Genomic DNA, 18,279 nt, shown 5'->3' with positions numbered 1-18,279 from the left:
TAATGATGTCTTATGATGTAACCGAACCATAAAATAGGATGTCTACTTTATTCCCTTCTCGACTACTGGCGCTGCTACTTGTGCGCAATTTTAAATCAAATTATTTTTCATTAATGCTGTTTTTGGTAGATGCCATATAATGCCACATATTTTTACACTAAGGCATTTTGATTTTAGCAGGTGGGATTCTGATATTGTATGTATGAGCTGTAGAAATAAATAACTCCAATGATTACCTTATATTAATTAGGGCAAGACAGGAAATGCACTCAAATGCAACCTTGGTGCCATATTGGCTGATATTCATAATATATATATGCATCACCTTTCATGGTGACAATTTCATAGTTATGACATGCAAGTAATTAAGTTGTGAAGTATGAAAGGGCCTAGGGCAACGGGTCCAGGGGGTGGAAGTCCCTCTGTTGCGTAACAGAGTCAGCAGAGTTCTTCATCATTGCCTTCTGCCAAGTCCCTTGAGTCTTTAAAAGGCAGAGAGCCACTATATGATGCACCGGTAATGACAGGGGTGCAAAGAGGGTGGCTGGCAGCACAAAGGGGGTGGCGTGTGTCATTGCACTGGGTTAGGCCTAGGGCAGCACTGAAAATAAATGGTCTTCATAATCCTCACCTAGCAGTCTCAGTGAGGCTTATGTTTGTACCTGAGACCATACATTGTCTTTCTTCTTTGCACAGGAGTCTGGGGGATGTAGAATGAGGGGTAGATTTAGTTACATTAAGGTAGGTAATGTAGGTAGGGTGCAGGCAGAATCAGGCAGGAAGTGAATGGAGCTAGACCCCATTCACACGCAGCGCAGAGTCGCTGCCATACCAAGTAGCATCAGGGCAAAGACAGACAGTGCCCAATTTAACAATAGAGAAAAGCTGGGTTATTTATAAGTAGCCGTTCAGGTGCTACCAATTGAATGTTCCCTGCCGATTGCTTCACTTCGCTGTGCTCTATAAGTTAATTGTCTTTATTCTTGCAATTCCAGAGCAGATTGCACAAAATATAGTCTAGAATATAAAGCTTTATAGCTGGATAAAAATGTACGAGTATTTATCAGAGCCCGGAGCAAAGGTATCCCATAGCAAACACCATCTCCTTCATAATATTTCTTTTATGAGATGCTAAGACATAGAATCAGTGTTTGCTTTCAAATCAATACCAAAACACAGCGTGCGCGCATCGTGATGTAGCTTCGCATTATTACAATTGCTTAAAAAACACCACATTTTGTAACAAAGGTGCGTGATTATTGAGTAGCATAAAGCTTGGTCCATTCGGAATAATTGATGATATGATAACGGGCTATTAACGTTCTTCAACATGCTGCTATCGACTTTTGAACAAAAGAACATATTTTTTTACAAGTGAGTAATGTAAGTATAACAATGCTACCAATTGATGATTAAATAAAACACCTCCAGAAATTATAATGTAGCGCACATTGGACCTGAAATATGTTACGTTAATAAATTTGCATACTAAAAAAAACGTATCTCCATGGAGAATCCAGAAAATACATAGATTATTAAAAAAACATGCTACAGATGGCCAACTCAGAATTTAAGGGGTTAGCCAAGGCAGAAATCCTTCAATATCAACCTACACTGCTGCAATTAGAGAATACCCTTACATTTTTCTATCATAAAGGTTAAATGATTTAACCCCTAGTATCTTGTTATATAAATACTAAAGTTCCCCCACTCTGTCCTCCACCATTGTGGTGCCACCATAGCTGAATAAACTGGAGCTGTTGGCTTCACACTCATTTAGAGAACACGAGCGTGAGTGGCAGCGGTAACCAGTGGCTCTGCATGGCCAAGATATTTGGTTAATCTTTAATGATGCATTAGAATGCGTTTTAAAAACGTGGCAACATTAGTGGTTAATGACAACATTTGAAATAACATCGAACATCAAAAAAATATTTACATGTTCTTCTGTGACCTCAAGGGCTTTCTATGCATTGAGTCGTGGGCATTTAACAGTTAATATAGTGTTTATTTTTTAAGTAGAATGATAAATAACATGAGAAGATGGCTGAATGGTAGCCTTGATGGTTGATCTGTTAGTTGACGTGTGATAAATGAGTTTCCTATTATGCAAGTCTCTGGAAGACGGTTCCAACTATGTTTTGTTGGGCAGTTTTTGATCCAAGATCGCACTTGTTCCTGGAACTCGGCATTAAATTACCAATGTATATACTAATTCAGTTTTGTGAAAAGAAATGGATGTGGTTCAGGAAATCCTACCTCTGGGTCATCTAAGTGTCTGTGTAAATCAATATATCTAGAGTAAACAGAACTCAAGAAGGAAGACCTAAAAATAAAGCTGAGAGCAACAAAGCATGGCAGCCTTCTAATCTAAATGTAATGATATGAAATCATTTTATTTAGAGAATTAAATCTTCGTATTGACACCCTTAGCACTGCTGGACATGAATTATGATACTCAGTGGACACTAGAAGTGTGTAATATAGGAAGGCGAGAAGTGGAGAATTGATTATTTAAATAAGAGTTAAGGAAAGATTATTTACACACCATTGCTGTCAACACCTTAAAACTGTAATCATGTCCTCTCCAACTTAGATATACTGTATATGTGTATGTAACTGACTATAAGTATATATATATATATATATATATATATATATATATATATATATATATAGCATGTCACAGTTTATTGGGAAAACATAGGTTATATAGCTTTGAGCATTAGTAGACTAGACATCTACCATGGATCACCAAGATTCCATTGTTGTTGTTAATCGAGGTTCCATCTCTAGACAGCGATGTATTGGGGCTAGGCAGGTCCAGGGGGCGACAGTCCCCCGCCTGAAAAACTCTGGGGCAGACTTTGGGAGATCAGGTTTCAAACGGGCCCAGTGCTCAGGGGGCTGGTTACAAGGAAATCTCTGATCTCTTCAACTGGCCCATTTACAAAGCCAGCACAGCCTATATAGACTGCATTAAAAAATACCGGGCACCTTTAAGACACAGAGAACCAGGATATAATGCCATATCCCAGCGTTCTGGGTCAGGCCTAGGGCAGCGCCAATGTTAGATTCTCTCTGTCTGTAGGGAATATCCCAAAAATCTCATAGAAACTGCTCATTCTTTAGAAGATTTTTTCCAACCACACTAAAATAAAAAGGCATTTCCAAGAATGTTTATGTCTAAATTAACATTTTTTTTTAATCTAATTAAGTGGATTCCTGTGTCGGAATTTGTCCCAAAATATATTTGTCTGGGAATGAGGCAAATGCGATGCTGGCATTTTGTGACCAATTTAATACTAACATTGTTTAATAAGATCGCCTACGGAAAATTCTCTCTCTCCACACTTTGATAAATTAGTCCTGTATAACAGTGAGGGGTTTTTTTTTCCTCACTTCTCGCAGCTTTCTAAGATCATTCCTTTCTGTACTCTACTTCCTCATTCCTTCACCACGGATTTTAGTGGCATCCGAGCCTCACCACTAAACAATAAAGGCAAACTGATAAAACCCATTTGATAGAGATGAAAGTGCTTTGACCTACAGCACAAAGTGTTTTCCGACTGTTTTATTTTTTCCAAGGCCAGACATTTAATAAAGCACGTGCTCTGTGTTTAAACCATGACCCATTCTTTCCTCTACAAGATGGGCGCGGTTGCTGATTAAATATTAAAGGCAAGCAAAAATATAATGCAATTTAAAAGTCGTTACGCAAGACTGAGATGCTGCTAGATGTCAAGGCTAATAAATTCATTGTTTGCTTTGCTGGCTCTAAATACCCATAGCAGAATATCTGTACAAAGAGAGCTGACACTGGGGTCAAGCAGATTCACCTGCTTTAAGCTCAGAGTTCTTAGTACCTCTTCTTTTATATTAATATGAACTTATACTCGATGAACTCTATTCTTTGTCAAGGAATCTTCTGCGGTTCATTCTTATGAAGCTCTTATAATGATCTACGGTAATAGCCGTAAGACTCCCTAGCTTGTATTCCAAGTTAAAGTGTCCTGCTGTGCATGCATTTTTCCATGAAAGATTAATACATTAGCATTCTTCTAATGCGTGATTAATATTCCTCATTTATCATGTTCTTATAAGATTCAAAGTAATATAAGGTGTTAAACGGTTTGTTCTTGTACAGAAGAACAGGTTTGTATCTGCAAAAAGAATATTAACTCCACGCTCTACAATATATATGAAGCAGAGGAGGGCTGGCACCTTCTGGCCCAGGGGGCTTCCAAAGTTAAGTGCCCTGCTGCCCCCTGGGCCAGTCCGCCCCTGATATCAACCTGTTACATGACTGATCAACAGCAAAGCGTCACTGTAACCACACAAAGAAAAAAAGACACCAAGAACACCAAGAAGCAAGTTCTCAATGCTTAATAGGCGATAGAAAACAACAGTAATAATATATTGGTGTGAGCGCTTCAGTGATAAAAAAGAGAACAGAGTAATAATAACAATATAAAATATTACTTAATAATTTAATGGATACTTAATATATATATATATATATATATATATAAAATTTCAAATAAATGTATTAGTAAAATAATAATGTCAGTATTATTGTCCAGTGACAATAAGGTTGAATGTTGTTGTTTTATGCTCATCTCCTTTAATCCTTATTCACTTTATCAATTTAAAATGCTAACTGAGCGTTTTCTTTTATGAATATGGATTGATGGATGGTCCAAAATGGGCAAAATGTTTATATTTATGAACGTACCATAATATGCTGAATTTGCAAACGTATCTGTGTGAACATATGGTTTGTTTGATAAACAGTCAAAATGGTGAATAAATATTTGTTGGCAGAAAAATGCACAGAATAGGTGTAAGTGAGCAGCTGGCCGTCAGATCGCAGTATAAGTAAATTTCTGCAATTAGTGGTTGATTCCATGAAGCGTATTTCATATACTGGTCTGTTACATCAGAGCAAAAGTTCATTTTGGGGCTACTCATCCTCAACACCCCCCCCCCAAAAAAACGAACCACAATTTATTTAGATTTAAAAATAGTTAACTAAAAAAAAAAAGGCATAGCATGCTCCACACAATGAATCACTATTGAAAGGCAAAAAATAAAATTGAAGAATACCAATCTTTTCCCCAAAGTTTTATTAATTTAAAATGCTTGGCTGGTTGACAAACATCATGTTATTTTATAATTATAGATATGTCTCATTGATTCAATCATATATTTCTTTGGCATGGTAAATACAAAGATCCAATTTACAAAAATAGGGTACTACTAAATACATATTGCGTACAGAAATAATTTAACTGTTACAGAAATGTCTACAGACAACATATATATACATGCATACAGAGAATAGATCTTCGTAATATATAGAATTTAGATATGACTTAAGTTTTAAAGGGTAGTTTGGAGATAAGTTTGATTGGTTGTCATTGCACAAAATACATTGATTTGTAAGAAGGATTTTGTTCTCCATGGAACGCAAACTTTTCTTCCATATACAGAACGTGAGACCTGGAAGTGATAGAATTTCTTGGATATGGAATATGGTTTTATTTGTCCTACTTAGAATGCACATTATGCCCTTAAACAGAATACTTTAATATATAATATATATATATATATATATAATATATATATACCGTATATATATATATATATATATATATATATATATATATATATAATATATTAATGCATATATATATATATATATAGTCATTGTTAATCCAGAAGTAGGCAAAACTCAAATTAGTATTGAGTAGTGCATAAATAAACTTGATAAAATTACCATTATTATAAAGTATATCCGAGAATCTAGGTATTAAGAAGCAACATTACTTGTTAAGTGTGTCCTGTGTGTTAAATACGGTATTTTATTACAAATGAGATAGCTAGACAGGACGTAATTCAGATTGTCTGGACAATGATGGAACGGTATAATTTTGCCCTTATATACAGTTTCATCCGTCTGGTGAGGTTGTAGTTCTGTGTGAGTGAAATCAAGGGCACTTGATATATGGGCAAATGAATATAGCTAGTCAGGTTATATTTCTGTCGAATAACTCACCCGAATGCCTTCAACTACCCCCTGCAGCTGATTCCCAATAGGTAATTAAGGTTTTTATAAGATGAGATGATCTTCAGATATCAAAACTAATCACAGACAAGTGATTAGTACTAAAACTCATTGCTGTTCTCCTATGGACGTATATTAGCATCTTCTTAATAACATGATGATAAATGCTTTATTTTGAAACATTTCATATACATGGCTTGCCCCTTAAAAATAGTTTCTAATCCCCATTTACCTTTTCCCACGAGAAAGCATACAGCCAAACCAAATACAGTATATAACCTATATACAGTAATCCCTCTTCCCAGACAGACCCCTTTGTAGAATAATGGTTCATAAATGGCGTAGGTTTTTATATCCGGTACTTAACCCTGCTGCAATATTAAAGCCCTTATATACGCTACATACCCCTATGGTTAAATAGGGATCTGCAAATAACACAAAGTAATGGCCTAAACCACAAAAATCACATTAGCAGCTTGCTCGCCTTTTACTGAGGCATCACGGGCAAAATAAACATGGCTGTTCCTTTAAAATCCCTTGAATTCGGCATGGCTTAGCTCTAATATGGGTGTCGTGCACCTACTTAATCATACTGACCCCGAGGCCTTCTTTGGTATGGCGAGAAGATGAGGCATTACTTCCATTGTAGACTTTCATTGACTGCGAAGTGACTGAACACTTGCCAGATCTGCATTTCCACCTCATAAAGAAAGAGGCCCTAAATATGCTAATCGATGCCTTTCAACTAATGGTCGTGTGCTTGCAATGCTGGGAAGACCAAAAGATAAATATATACGCCCTTTATTCCTGCATTGTCAAGGTGAATAAAAAAAAACACACAACACCTTAAGTGAAATGGGACGCAGAAATACTGTATGCGCATAAATTGGCCTTAATGGCGCTGTACATTCATTTATTTAAATGATAGAACAAAAAGTCGCATTTACTACTGTCAGTAGAAGACAATAAGTTGTAAATGACTATTAAGAAGCCCCCCTTACAGAGGCTGCCTCGACAGCAATCATCAACTTTACAATGGAGAAACGTGACCCAATGCTGAGGAATAATCATACAGGTCCTAAGAAAAGGAGGTGCATACATATGTGTATTTATATACTATTTATTTTAATGTGGAAACACAATTATATGGGATTATTAAATGTATAAAAGTGTGTAATATACAAAGAAAATAGTTTTCTTCTTGAGTATAAAATGTGTGCTGTATATAGTAATGTAGGTTAGTGTTGACAAAGGCCTGGTTTTATCTCCTAATAAACTTCTTTTATCTGCAGACTTGGAGGCCGCCATTGTTGTCAGTCATGTGATATGTTGAGTGACTTTCTCTGCTCAAACACCACAGTGAGCTGATGCTTCATGGCAGTGCTAATGAAGTCCCTTTATTAGCCATTATTATTACGTAAAAGTTAGAACCGTTTTAAACAAGAAAACAATTTTTTTTGAAAATGTATTTCTAAAACTAATACTAATAATACAAAAAAAAATGGTGAGAATTCCCCCTCTAGATTGTAAGCTTGCGAGCAGGGCCCTCTCCACCTAATGTATCGGTTTGTCTTAGTCAATTAGTCATATCCCTTGAATTTATGTATTGTATTAAGCTCTGCGTAAACTGTTGGTGCTATATAAATAAAAGATAATAATAATAAGAGCTGTGATTTGTTAATGCTGGATTAGAGATCCCGACGCCTGTTAATCATGTTTACAGGAAGAGGTGAACTTTGCCAGACTCGCTGAACTTGTGAACTCTGTAGCATAAGTTCTTAATATCCAGAGAAGGTCGGACAACCCATCATAAAATCGAGAGGCTCTGTCATTACTCTTCACCTTTTTTGTGCTTTCAAAGTCGTTCGAGTCTCCGCCACTACTCTTTCTGTCAAGCTTTGCACCAACATTCCTTTTTTCACACTACATTAGCTTTTTCCTAATTGATTCTACCATCACTAGTTATTCTGGCAAGGTCATGCTGCTGCTGCCATCTTTTTTTTTTAAAACTCTGCTTGTATTTTTCACTTCTGTCAACAAAACTTCTGTGCTGGACCCTTGCCAGCATGCCCTGCTGTAAGGGTATGTACGATGGGCTCAGGTAGACAGACATGTTGTGTCCTAAGTCTAATCCCACATCATGTTTCATTTAAAAGTGATTCTTGTAGTGTGGCCTCAGTCCACTTAAAGGAATGTTCCTCTAGGTTCCTTGAAGTTTAAATATCTTTATTATTGCCTTGCTGTGTTTAACTATTTAATAGACAACAGTACACGTTCGATAACTTCACAGTAGTGTTAAATGTATTGCGTGTTTTATAATACAAACATTGCTGCCTAATGGGGCTGAGCAAAAGGCGAAAATGAGTTGCTGCTGGAAAAACCATGTTTCCGTAACCACTTGCGTCTTGTGCGTCATAATATTTATATCACATGATGTTTGTCCCAACATACGTACGTCTTTATTGTTCTTACTCCAAAGAACCTTTTTTCGCTGTTTTTTGTCAATACTCCTTTCATCACGTCTGAACGGATAACCACTTTTTCCTTGTGCAGTCCAATTAAGGAACTATTATTAGCTCTTTGGATTGTCCCTTTGGATATTTGCATAAGGATACAATATCTCCTCTAACACACCTTTTTTTTCCCAGTGGAAACAAATTCAACTTTTTCTAGCCATTTTTCTTTACGAAGACATTCAATTCCCCTTTTTAATGTTGTAGCCGACCTTTGCACTTTTTTTCTGGTTCAATTTTTGCATCTATTCACTAAGAAGTGAAGTGGTCAGTCGACTGACCAGACAAAAAAAAATTAACTAAATCTGCCTTCTGGCGTTTGGAGTTTCCAAAGGGAAAAATTAGAAGATTTCATGGCATCTCTGTCGGGAAAGCAGATGCATGGAAAAGCTGCTGACTTTAACTGTTGCATGGATTGTGATGTAAGCATCATGTCATATGACAATAACACATGTGACGCAAATGGCTGCGAAAATGAAAAAAAAAAAAAGTGAAAAAAGTGCCATTCTTCACGTAAGGGCAAACATTTTCGGCTAGCTCTGTTGCTTGCATACTATATACATGGTAATATATTTAAGAAAACTGGACATCAGATCCTTGGTCATAACCATAACTCCATTTATATAATATATTTCTATGTAAAATTCAGACATAGCTTACGTTATTTCGATTTACAGCATCTTTTACAAATGTAATATCCAGCCCATGTAACCAGCGTCCTCCATACCTTTCTCTGAGGAAGTGGGTAACACATTCCAGACTATTATTAATCCATGTGGGGATCTGAAGGGTTAATTCTGTGCCCCAGCATGTGCCTACATGAATCGAAAGGTTTATTACAACTTTTTTAATTTACAGTTTGCAAAAGTACAAAATATTGCGACGTTCTTAATGTAGCCAGACAGCAGGAGTGCTGCTGTTTCAGCTTATTTTATTACTTTTGTGTCATTTATCATTATTGCCTGTCCTACATTGCTTAATGCTTAATATATCATATACAGATACAGCAGATATGTTATTTAAATGACCATCAAGAAGGAGGCCATTAATGGCTATAAAGTACTTAATAAAGCAAGTCCTGTCCCCTGTGGGGATCGCATTAAGAAAGTGATTCACACTTTTCAAGACGTTTCATGGTTGCCTTTGTAAAAGAAAGCACAAAATGTATCCACCTTTCGTTCTTTGTGTTCTGTGTGACATTATCTTTGCAGACATCATTTGCTAATGTTGCTGCAGGTGACGCATTAAGTTAAGATCTGCAGAATGTGGACCATTTTCTCCTTTAGTTGGCAGACAGAGCTTTTGTGTATCCCTTTACTGACATTGTCTGTGTAATTGATGGCTTGCAGCTTAACAGTTAAATGGTAAACCGTCACCTTGCGTATGAAAAGAAATAGAGTGGGGAAAAACACAAAAGGGAAAAAAGGGACGGAAAGATGGCTTTATGCAGTCGGAACCGTGGGGTGATGAGCTGGACAAACCTCCTAAAAGTAGAAGTCACACCAAAGGACTTTATCATAGAATCAGGTGGCGTTACGCCGCTGTATGCTCTAGATGCGTCTTCATGTTAGGATGTTTGTGTTTATGGTTGTCTTTGAAGACCATCTCCAGTAGAACCTTGATTTTAACATTTTATTTAGTTTACATTGATTTTCATGTAAGCCTGGCATTGAGACCTCATGTATTCAGCATGGAATTTCATTGTTATATAATTGTTATTATGAGTAACATAATGAATGGTCAGACTAATCAACGAATCAACCCAGACCACAACACGGTGGTTCTCTGCTGGTGTGGAGGACTTACTGATGTTTACAGCCAGGAGAGAACTGCCTAGGGAATGGGGAGTGTGTGTTTATGTGTGTGTGTGTGTGCGTGTGTGTGTGGGGGTAATTGCCCCTGAGCTGCTCTCATTTATCATTTTCATTGTCCTTAGTAAGTTGACCAAAAGGCAGAGTAAGAGACAACCATTATCAGATGTATCTACAGTATGACCAAGTCATTGTCTAAACTACAACCAACAAGGTTGTGCCTTTCGAGGAGGAAGCTACATTCATTGGTTTGCCTTTGTAAAACATCACCACTAGCATGTTTCCAGCACTTAAATCTTTTCCCTTTTTAATGATTGAAATCATTTATTTCGTAATAAAATTGCAGCTATAGTAACGTTACATCAATATAAGGTTCTAATGGAGAAAAATGCTCGCCGTGGTGGGTGTTTGCTGAATAGGTTGGCGGCCTTAAGCCTGTCTCACTATTCTATAGTATAAAAATAGTTAGCAATCACTTTAACCCCCTGCTAATTGTATTATGTTATTTCACCCCTGCATTCGGTATTGATTTTAATAGTCTCAGCCGTGATGCATGTGGTTTTATTTTGGGGCATTGCTTTAACAGCACCTTCTGGTATCTAGTGAGTAATGTTGCAACTCAAACACTTAATTGCAAGGTTTTGTGTACATACCTGCGAGTTGCTTTGCTTGACAAGCAATAATTCTTGTACGCAGCAGTGCCAGGGGACAATATTGTTGTTTGGTGCCATTATATTTTTTTTCTTTGTATCTCAGTGGAGCAGTTCAAAGGAACGTTCCTTGTGCTGTTTTCCAAGCCTTTAATTGCTTATGTCTGGGAACAACACCTGATATACTGTCCAAGGCTAAAATAAGATGGCTCAGAAGCTAATATTTTCCTGAAAGCACATTAGCAATCCTTAACCCCTTACATGCCGCAGGGCCATTCATTATCTTGATTCTGAGACTCAAAGATATATTTCTTGTATTTTGTATTTTTTTTTATTTTTTACGAACTATTGTTTAAGTAAATTAAATCAGCCCAGTGATTTTTACTCACATGAACTTCTGTTGACTTTTAATGTTTTTTGTTACATTATACTTTTTTTATATTATAAATCTCAAAAATATTTTAGACCTGATTCCATGATTTCATTAACTGTTTTTTTCCCCATTTGGTAACTGTGTAATTGTGAAATGGAACATCAAACATATAAACGTAACAGACAACTAGTAGCTTAATAATTGCTCATTAAACATAGCCTTAAGTGCATTAAAATTTGTAATGGGATTTGATGACCATTTTGTAGTGTTATAAAACTTTAAAGAAAGCATATGGGAATCTTGGTGGAATATTTAAAGATTGGGCTTGATGTCCAAGAATTCCCACTGATCCACATATGCTTTATACAGGGCTACCCACATTAAACAGATTTTTCTCAATGTTTCTCAATTTCAATATGTGAAGCCACCTCTTTCTCTACGGTAATAATGCTTTTTAATGTTCCTTTGGAAGTCAGCAATACACCTGCTCTTCTAGCAGAATGCTACATCTGTGAAGGAAACATACTGTGAGTCAGTAGAAGCTACAATTCATCGAAGAGCCAAAGTCGATTACTAAACTGTTACAAGCTTTGAAAGCAGTATGGGTTACAAAATCAATGACTATCTTGTAAATCAAAATAGATGGAGACAAGAGTTGATCTAAGCTTGGAAATGTCAAAAAGGCTTAAAGATATTGATTGGGAGAAGAAACATGCCCAGGTAATATTCACTAAAAGTAGACATACAGTTATGTTTTTTTTTATTCTATATTATAAATAGTACACAGCAACAACTTCGTAAATATGTATTAAGATGATGAAAACAATACATAATAATACAAATATTTTCAGTTTTAAAGTAGTCATAGATCTGAAGGACAAAAAAAAAGAGTGTTTTTGACAGTGCCGAAAGTTATTTTAACTGACAAACATATTTTTGCATATAATTATGCAAAATGTATACGATTCATGTGTTTTCCATGTAGAATGTGGGATGGGAAGTTATGGAGGCCATGTCGTTGTAGATTGTGACCTAATGGGTGGTTGTGGCTACATTAATACTTTAAAACTTTCATTTTTAACAGAAATACACTCAATCTATTAGTTGTAAACAGGCATTTCTTATATATGGAGCTTTTACAAAAAGATTTCTACTGGATCTATCAGGATAAAAGAAGAGCCTTTATGTTTTTGACATTTTTTTTATTTGATTTGGTTTTTATGAGGTTTTGATGTTTTTTTTCTAGTCCAGACTAGCAGTAATAAAACTGTGAGGTTCAACATATTTTAAGCTTTCATTTCTCTGCATTTGGGACTATTAAAAGTGATTTCTCTGATGTTCCACTTACTCCTTAACTGCCAAGGTCAGAACCCATTTTCTAATCAATAAAGTCACAGACACAAACACGCTAAATTGGTTGGATGTCTACTCTGTGTTATAACAATACTTCTTGCTTTACATCTTCAAATTATAACAAATAAGCAAAAGGAACGAGTAATATAAAATTGCATCACTAATCCTAATCTGATTAATATAAAAATGCACAAAACAAAATCCTATGTAAAGGGTTAGAGTAAGCCAGGCTCTGTTCGATTATACCTTATAAACTAAACTAAATTCTTCTTTTTTTATTTGTAATTATTTAAGTGCTGTTGCCTCTGTTGTTCAGGTGAATTAGTGGCATCATAAATTTACCAAGAGAGGATTGACATCTTTCAGCCTGGGTTGAAAGCCAAACAAATCAATATAATAACGGTCGGAAGTACAGTTTGCAGACAATGTGCAATTTCCAGCCCGTCGCACTTTCAATACAAGGTTCCACAGAGAATCCCAAGAAAGAGCACAGTCTACTTACTCTATACACCTTGGTGGCTATAGCTGGGATTTCAAAAGCCCAAACAAATGGCAGTGACCCGGAATCTTCATGTAAGAAAGATCCAGGAGGAAATTGCTGCTTACCAGCCTTCCCCTCGCTAGTGTTCTTTTTCACCCAACATTTCAGGTGTCCAAATCTAACCTCTGTTAGAAGGATGTGACGGGGGGGGGGCAAAATTAAAAGTGGAAAGAGTCATAGGGCCACTTGCCTGCCTTATCCAAAGTGCCACATTGGGTGTTCAGCTTTTAGACCATTGTGAGGTCATCACATGGGGACTGCAGTGGCGGTCTGTGCTGAGATCGGAGGGTCTCTTCAACTAGACCATGATCTCCACTGCCTGCAAAAAAGGGACAGGGGAAAGCTACTTGGGACAGTGCCCGAAAACCGAGACAGTCCCTCCAAATCATGAGAAGAGGTTATCTTGTTATAGCACACCTACCAGTTTCCAATCTTTGTTCTGAAACTTCTCAGTGCTCCAGATCCATGACCTTGTTATCAAATTGAAGGCACAATAGAAACGCTACTGTGAATAAAAAGAAATATTCACATTTACCTTAAGCTGCACTGACTATATTTCTGCCACTGTTTAATATATGTCACTGGTGCCTAGAGTATTGTATAATTAAATTAGCTTCATTGACAGTTTGCAAACGTAGTGTTCAGCACTCACTTAAAGTTATAATTTATTTTAGCAATTAATTATATGGTGTCACATGAAGGTCAAATCACATGAACATTTTTATTCCGTTTTCTTCTCTAAACTATTTTCAAATCAAATAACCCATTTATTTTTATTCATTTTCAGAAAAGTATTGTTTTTGTAGTGTGACAATAGAATTGCCCAGACTGTGCTTGGTTTGTAATTTCTGTCATCATATATTTGAAGGTTATTGCAAACCATGAGTTGCAGATGAGTTGAGATGAACTGGAACATTTCACCTCACTGGATTCACTATGTACTATGCATAATTGTATGCTTGCAAATCTAGATTGTAAGCTTGCGAGCAGGGCTCTCTCCACCAAATGTATAGGTTTGTCTTAGTCTGTCAATTCTTGTCTTGTCATATCCCTTGAATTTATGTATTGTATTAAGCGCTGCGTAAACTGTTGGCGCTATATAAATAAAAGATAATAATAATAATAATAATAATAATAATGAATCGTTCATTGGGTGTCTTGATATATTTCCTCAAACCTTAACTCAGGTATATCTCGCTGTTTAGTGGCCAAACCCCTAATTATACCTGGGAATGTCCCAAAGGTAGGCTGTCCAGAGTTCTCTGTCTTCTAGGAAAGTGGCTTACTGAAGAGGCATGACTAGCCATGCATTCTATAGATATATAAAGAGAAATATATGAAAAGTAAAGAAGCGCATCATGATCTTCCAAATATTTTATTTTTAAGACAAGATTGAGGGTAAGGCTGCCATACCGAAGAAGTTCCCTGTCCCAATGGTGGGTGCAAGCAGAGGAGAAGACTAAAATCATTAGTGACCCAGAGACTTGGGGAGCAGGGTTTCACTCAAAGACGTTCCAGGTATGCTTACGGTTGGTTTCAAATTCCTTCTTGAAACCAGAAAGGTAGCAAATAGGACACTATTAGATGTGTTGAGTGGTTTTGCCTTTCCTTTATTCTACATGATGTATAAGTGTACAGAATAATTTACTGTGCATCACTAGAAATTAGAATTTATGAGTATTTCGATGTATTTTGAATAACTCACATTATACGTATAGACGGGCACATCAAAAATCTACAATCAAGGTTATGTTAGCTCATGTCATTGCCTTGGCAAAAAAACAAAACATGCAAGTACAGGATAGATATCTCCAGCCACCATCTCTTTCTGTTAGTGCATACGACGACTTTGATTAATGAACATTGGAGGACGTTATAATTGGAATCGCACACGGAATTGCTTAATTCATTTTAACAGTTCCTACGACCGCTAAAGAAATATATTTTTAATAGGCTATTGAAATACCGGATTTCTATCTAAATGTTTACTAGTGATGTAGCTACTACTTTATTTACAAAGATTTTTTATCTTAATTGCTGTACTGGGCAGAATGTCAGAATTAGCATTCCAGCTTTTCTGTTCTTTACATGTTCCACGCAGTGCTAGTAATTACCAAGAGTAAAATATTACCGTGAAAGCAGTAAGTAAACATAATGAATCTTTAATCACAAGTCGCTTCCTATGGCCAAAAAAATTGTATCTTGTTTCTTATATTTAATTCATAACAATACGATAATAGAGAAGATGTCAAAACCATAATATGATGATTAGGACCGATTAGAGCCACCCGTATCTATGATGTAATGTTTCAACATATTCTTAAGCTTTTACTTGCTATCTGTAAGTCAGACCCACAGATTTGCCTTCTACGTTTCCGTTGCTTGCATTTGGAGCGTCTAAAAGATGATATAATTTTCAGATTTGTTTTTTTTAAACCCAATTTCTCCGCACAAGCATATTTTCTCCAGTAGGGTTGTTCTTGCGTTTCTTCGAGTCCCATATTAATCTTCACTATAGTCTGATGAGTGGCTGATATTCGTACTGCTAGCTACATGACAGGGTTATTACTTTATGACCCTTAGAGACATTAGTGAGAGGCTGCTTTCAGTCACAAACATTTGGGCTGCCAGCAAACCTAATTGGCTCCCTACAGCTGTGTCTGTTCTTACCGCAAGTAACGGGAGGACTTTCCAGCAATTTATCAGCAATTACGCGGGTGTACTAACATGCATTTTACTTTGGTGAACAAGGTTCTGCCCAATATATATTTTTATCACATACCTTTTCTTTGTCTCTAATGGTTCCGATAAACGCAATGCCTGTTCAGTGATACACATGTACACATGCCTAATACACCTAAGGAAGGAAATTTTATGTTCACTTGTTTTATTTAATGGGTAAACGATTATGTATAATTTATTACCAACTGTGTATGCTAAATATACAAAATAATGGTTATATTAAGACATTAAAGCGTGAGTGGCTCACTTTAGGACTTCAACCCCGTCCTATCACGTTCTGTTCCAGAGCATGCATGTGCAATGTACAAAATGCCTTGTGTGTGTGAAGTCACCTATACTGTCTTTAGAATGATAATGAGGTCACATCGATCACATGGAAATGATATTGGCCACAGGGCTTGGCCAGCGCGCAGTCTGCTGGCGAGTTTATGGACCGTCTTCCATATACTGCAACAGTGCAAGTGTTACAGCACCGGCAAATGAATGGTGACTAATGGCAACTCTCACCACTCATGTCATCATTTAATGGAAAATACTAGCGATTAAGCATTAGAGTTTCAGTGTACAGCACAGTGACTACTGGCGATTGCTGACATACATCCAGACCTAATCATAAAAAGAGAGGTGCTGAAGAATATGTAACAAACAAGTGTACACAGACCAACCTCAGCACAGACGTCGTTCATTCATTCACTCATCCAACAATTAACATTACCCTATTATGTTACCGGCTATAAGGACAGGATTATCTATTGCTTATTGATCCAGTAAGAAATCAAAAAGCTTTTTGGAGTCAAGGAGGAATTTTTCTCCTTTTTGAGGCACAACTTGTAATCGCTTCAATGCGGGTGTTTTTTGCCTTCTTTTAAATAACAGGTTGAATTTGATGAACTTTTTTCTCCTTTTCACCCTACGTAATTATGTTACTACATGTTTCATAAAAAACCTAATTGAACCGAGCTGCAGTCATAAGCCCAGGTTTGGAATATTAGGCTGATTTGTGTGTAAATACGTGAGGATGCATTAGCATAAAAGGCTGCAATTATGCAAAAGAGAAGAGAACACTTAATCACATTTAATGGAAATAAATAGACAAACAGTATAATGTATAAGTATCCCAGCATCACAAGCGAGGGGTGTTTGTTGATAACGGCTTTGAGGGTGAGACGGAGTTATAGCTGCAAGTCTGGTTCGATTCTAAAGGTGGCTCCTTCTTCCTCTAGGCAAGTCAATTAATTTTTCAGTACCTTGGGCACCAAACATTATTTTGGAGATACTTGAAGAACATCATTAGTCAATGAGTATTTCAAATATTCTCAAAATAGATTTTAATTAAGTTTCAACAGTGTGCAAATATTTGTTATCCTACAGCAATTAAAGCAATTATACTAATCTGTCGTGATGAATTCGCTAGAAAATAAGGCTTCCAGCGACGAAGATGTATGATCTGGTCGAATTTTAAAGCTCAAATTTTTGGTTGTTCTAATGCACTCATTTAAAATGATCTTTCAAAATCAACCTCAGATACAAATATTTGTTTTCTGATCAAGAATTAATGTTGCTAATGCCAACTGCACTTTGATACCTAGTTAGAGAAAGACAATTTGATTTGCATTTCTGTGTTACATACGGTATGTCTGAAATATTATAATCATATTTCTATTATTAAAAGTCTTATTTACTTACATTTCCTTTCAATCATGGTTTTGAGTAGCATAATGTAATTTTCTGGTCTGAAATCGCATCTTTTCAGCCACTGTATTCCTGACAAGTTATTCACCCAGTTGGGTTATTTCTGAGCTCTTAATGAAGTGGGATGGGATATGGAGGGAAAGTAGCATCCATAGGGAGTGGGTATTTAAATAAAAATAGGGTTTTTTTAGTTGTCTGTAAATTTAACATTTTATTGTGTCCTGTAATAGAACATTCAATTAAAATTTTGATTTTTTTTTTGGAAACCCAAAAGTTATAAAAAGAAGGAACATTGTGAGTAAAGTTTCTATAATACTGCAAACTCTGATCCCGCGAATATATAAATGTATATATCATAAAGCCTTTTCTCCGATATGAGTACGACTACAGTCGTAGGGTTTCGTACATCCTCCCCTGCAGCCGTTACTAGTGCAGGGTCACTAACAGGGGGCAAAGGAGGCAGCCTCTGCAGGCCCGTTATTACTTTTAGGGCTGACAGCAGCTGTGCTTTGGGCCCCTGTTATTGTAATTGTGCAC

General features: G+C 36.4%; 1 protein-coding gene across 6 annotated transcripts in view; it reads left to right on the top strand.

The window, feature by feature from the left end:
- The window catches only part of NRXN1 (neurexin 1), a 632,749-nt gene that overhangs the window by 498,340 nt on the left and 116,130 nt on the right, over nt 1-18,279 (top strand). The window lies entirely within an intron of this gene.

This window comes from Spea bombifrons, chromosome 3 (genome assembly GCF_027358695.1).
Source record: "Spea bombifrons isolate aSpeBom1 chromosome 3, aSpeBom1.2.pri, whole genome shotgun sequence".
In the NCBI taxonomy this organism is placed as follows: domain Eukaryota; kingdom Metazoa; phylum Chordata; class Amphibia; order Anura; family Pelobatidae; genus Spea; species Spea bombifrons.
This window is presented reverse-complemented; position numbering and strand designations above follow the sequence as displayed.